The following is a 5104-nucleotide window of genomic DNA, read 5'->3' as shown; positions in this document are numbered from 1 at the left end:
AGGCCCAATAAACCGTGGGCTCAACTTACCCTTTTTACCAAATCTCAATATCTTTTTCCAAGGCGAAACTTTCAAAAAGACCTTGTTCCCTACCGCATATTCAATATCCTAACGCTTCAGATCGGCATAAGACTTTTGTCGATCCTCCGCCTCTTTTAACCGATTCCTGATCACTTTAATCTTGTCTTTAGTATCTGCTACCAACTTTGGCCCAAGTAGATGCCTTTCCCCCAATTCTACCCAACAAGTAGGCGAACGACACCTTCGCCAATATAGTGCCTCATATGGAGCCATCTGAATACTTGCTTGGTAACTGTTGTTATATGCGAACTCCGCCAATGGCAAATGGTCCTCCCAGCTACCTCTAAACTCAATAGCACAACCCCTCAACATATCCTCTAAAATCTGAATAACCCTCTCTGACTGCCCATCCGACTGAGGGTGAAAAACCGTACTGAAATCCAATCGTGTTCCCAATGCCTCATGCAACTTCTGCCAAAATCGAGATGTAAACCTTGGGTCTCGGTCCGAAATTAACGATGCTGGCACACCATGCAACAGTACTATCTCTGTCACATACAATTTGGCCAACTTCTGAAGTGAGTAATCGGTTCGGATAGGTATGAAATGAGCAGATTTCGTGAGTCTATCCACAATCACCCAAACTGAATCCTTCTTAGAAGGTGTCAACGGCAACCCACTTACAAAGTCCATAGTTACCCTTTCCCACTTCCAAAGTGGTATCTTTACCGGCTGTAACAATCCCGAAGGTAGTTGATGCTCGGCCTTCACTTGTTGACATGTCAAACATCTCCCTACAAATTCGGTCACTTCTCGCTTAAGCCCAGGCCACCAATATAGCTGTCGCAATTCTCGATACAACTTACTCCCTCTTGGATGCATAGCACAAGGTCCATTATGTGCCTCTTTCAAAATCATCAATCTCAAATCGGAGTTCTTTGGCATATAAATTCTTGCTCGAAAACAAAGAACTCCCTCACTATTTAACCCAAAGTCTGGATTCTCCCCCTTCTCAACTTGCTGAAACCGAGAAACCAACGACTCGTCTTCCAACTGTTGCTTCTTAATCTGTTCTACCCAAGTCGGTCTTACTTGCAACTCCGCCAATAAACTTCCGTCATCATACAAACTTAGACGAGCAAACATCGCCTTTAATTCCGCCACAGCCCTTCGACTTAGCACATCAGCCACGACATTCGCCTTACCTGAATGGTACTCAATCAAACAGTCATAGTCTTTTAACTACTCTATCCACCTTCGCTGCCTCTGATTCAACTCCTTTTGAATTAGTAAGTACTTAAGACTCTTGTGATCCGTATAGATGATGCATTTCTCCCCATACAAGTAATGCCTCCATATCTTAAGTGCAAAGATTACCGCTGCCAACTCCAAGTCATACGTAGGGTAGTTCACCTCGTGCAGCTTAAGCTGTCGTGAAGCATAATCGACCACTTTACCCTCCTGCATCAACATGCAGCCCAAACCTACATGTGACGCATCGCTGTACACAGTGAAATCCTTACCAGATTCTGGCTGAATCAACACTGGCGCTTCCATCAAAACCTTCTTCAACTTCTCAAAAGCCTCTTGCTGCTTATTTGTTCAAACAAAAGGTGCTCCCTTCCTTATAAGTTTCGTTAATGGTGCTGCCAACACAGAAAATCCTTCCACGAATCTCCGATAATAACCTGCCAACCCCAGAAAACTTTGGATCTCTGTTACCGACTTCAGTGGCTTCTATTCCAAAATTGCCTCAATCTTTCGTGGGTCCACCTTGATCCCCTCGGAAGACACAACATGCCCCAAGAAGGTAACTTCTTTCAGCCAAAACTCACACTTACTAAACTTTGCATAAAGTTGCTTCTCCCTTAACACTTGCAGCACTACACGAAGATGCTCATCATGCTTCTCTTCCGTTTCCGAATACACCAAGATATCGTCAATAAAAACGACTACGAACCGATCCAAGTATGGCTGGAATACCCGATTCATCAAATCCATGAATGCTGCCAGTGCATTAGTCAACCCAAAAGGCATTACCAGAAACTCGTAATGGCCTTATCGAGTCCTGAACGTCGTCTTATAAATATCCACTTCTTTAACTCTTAATTGATGATATCCTGACCGAAGGTCGATCTTAGAAAATACCGAGGCTCCTTTTAATTGGTCTAACAGATCATCGATTCTTGGTAACGGATACTTACTCTTGATCGTCAGTTTATTCAACTGCCGATAGTCAATACACATTCGTATAGTCCCATCTTTCTTCTTTACGAACAGTACTAGTGCGCCTCACGGGGAAACACTTGGTCTTATAAACCCTCTATCCAACAGTTCCTGTATCTGAGCTTTCAATTCTACCAACTCCTTTGGTGCCATCCGATAAGGCGCAATAGACACAGGAGCTGTTCCAGGTAATAAGTCGATTCCAAACTCGACTTCTCTGCTCGGGGGTAATCCAGGAAGTTCATCTGGGAATACATCCTGAAATTCCTTAATAGTCCTAACCGACTCTACCGTTATCTCCTCAAGTCCCGTTTGACTTACAAGGGACAAGTACACCTCACAACCTTTCCGAATCAACTTCTCGACTCTTAAAGACGAAACAACATTGGACAAATAATCCCTTCGTTCCCCTATCACCATTATCTCCTCATCTTCAGTAGTTCGTAGTACCATCCTCTTTGCAGCACAATCCAACGTCGCCTTGTGCTTAGTTAACCAGTCCATTCCCAAGATAAGATCAAAATCCCCAAATGACAGCTCCACCAAATCTCCTTCAAAGATTTTATCTTGTGTCACCAACGGTATTGCCCTAAAAAGTTTATCTACCTTAACCGAATGTCCCAATGGACTTATCACCGATACCCCACTCACAGTCTCCTCAGGAAGCACATCCCAAGCCCTAGATACATCACAAGCTACATACGAGTGAGTGGAACCCACATCAATCAAAGCAGTGTAAGGCGTGCTATGAATGAAGAACGTACCAGTTATAACATCAGGAGCGTCACCCTCCTCACGATGTCGTGCAGCATAAACCAACGCCAGCTGTCAGGCTTCGGCATGTCCAGCACCTCTGCCAGGTGCCCCACGTCCTTGTCCATTACCATTGCCACCTCTACCTTGCCCACGGCCCCCCTGTGGTGGTGGTCCTCCTCGCCTTGGTTGGACATCCCTTTGCTCTGCAGCTAGCTCCTGGGCTGTCCTCCGAGGACACTCTCTGAACTTATGCTCCCTAGACCCACATTGAAAACATGCTCCAGTTCGTTTCCAGCACTCCCCCATATGCACCTTACCACAGTCCCTGTAAGTCTGCGGTCTATAAGTATTTACTGGAACTGCTCGAACCGGTTCCTCCATCCTTGATCTTTTAACATTTTGATTCGTGGCACTTGAGGGTCTAAAATCCCTCTTGAATCTGGGTCGATCCTTCTCACGATTCTGTCACTCAGTTAGCTTCACCTCCTCAGCTATCTTAACCTTCTCTACCAATGCAGCAAAACCACGCTCCCACTGTGGAGCTATCAATATCCTAAGCTCATCGCGGAGACCATCATCAACGGACACTGCACTCATATTCAGTTGCCACTATCCCACTAGCATATCGACTCAACCTCAAAAATTCTGCCTCATACTCTGCTACAGTCTTATCACCCTGAGTCAGATTCAAGAATTCCTTCCGACGAGCATCCACATAACTAGCTCCAACATACCTCCCCTTAAAAGCAGGTTTGAACAATTCCCATGTTACTTGCTCAATTGGGGTACTCTCTCTTATGGTGATCCACCATCGGAATGCCTCGTCACGTAGCTACGACACAGCTCCTTTCAGCTTTTGCTCCACTGAGCAGTCTAGATCGTCCATGATCCGTTCTGTTGCCTCTAGCCAATATTCTGCCACATTTGGGGCTACTCCAGATACACCCCTAAATACTTCTACTCCGTTGGCCCGGAGTCGCTCCGATATAGACCCCCTATTCATTGTCCCAGTACTAGCTCCAGCAACTCTTTCTAAAACCCTTAACATGGCTTGGGACAAAGCATCATCCCCCGCAGCCCGATCATAAGACCCAGTCTCCGTTGCTTGTGGCACAGATGGCTCCTCAGCTGGCCTATGCCCTGAGGATGAAGATTCAGCTTGCACCCTTCCGCGACCACATCCGCAGCCTCGTCCACAAACTCCTCTTGTACTCATATCGACTTATCTGATTTACGAATTTTATGAAATTAGTATAATGTTCCACTGTTTATTAAGAAAATTTCTTATGGAAATGTAGCAGTTCAAGAATTATTTTCGTATCATCGTAGTCTAGCTACAGTTTCATTTCTACCGTTTTACAGTTTTACCCTATCTACAGCATCATAGTAGAGTCTCAGCACTATTCATAATATCATATCATTATCATCTATCGTAAAGAAAATATACTCACAGACTTGGTGCCGGGGATTCAGTGCGCCACTTCTTTCTCCAATCCAAAACTTGAAAACCATGTTTTTGATCACCGAAAATAGAAATTTGAAAACTTTGATTTGAAAACACCCTTTATTTTGAACTCTTGATTTAAAACAGAAAAACCCGGACCATTTTAACATGTATATTCTGTAAAACATATTTGAAAAGAATTTTCAAAAATCATTTCCAAAAATACCCTTCTTAAGCCTAAGTTTTTGAAAAGTTTTTGAACCCGATCCACAGCCGAGTTGTTGCAACCTAAGCTCTGATACCACTAAATGTAACACCCAAAACTCGGCCCATATGTTATGGCCGAATCTAAAGTGCCACATTGGAGTTGAAAACCCACGTTCCGTTTTAGTGTTTTAAAAACCATATATTTTGTTGAGTTAACAAAGTGTATGGAAGCTGGGCACCAGGTAGGTATCCGAGACAGAGGAGGTGAGCCATGAAGGCTGCTTAAGTACCAAGCTCTTTGATTGGATCCAATCCTAGAATGCCCACAACCATAGCCACACTTTGTTATATCGAGTTTTAAATTTGTTCAAGTGGACATCTTTGATAAATCAATTAATCGTGGCGTTGAGCTATTTAGAAAACAAGTATCGTTTTGAAAACACGTCCTAA

This window comes from Gossypium hirsutum, chromosome A05, assembly GCF_007990345.1.
Source record: "Gossypium hirsutum isolate 1008001.06 chromosome A05, Gossypium_hirsutum_v2.1, whole genome shotgun sequence".
Lineage (NCBI taxonomy): Eukaryota > Viridiplantae > Streptophyta > Magnoliopsida > Malvales > Malvaceae > Gossypium > Gossypium hirsutum.
Note: the sequence above shows the minus strand (reverse complement) of the source record.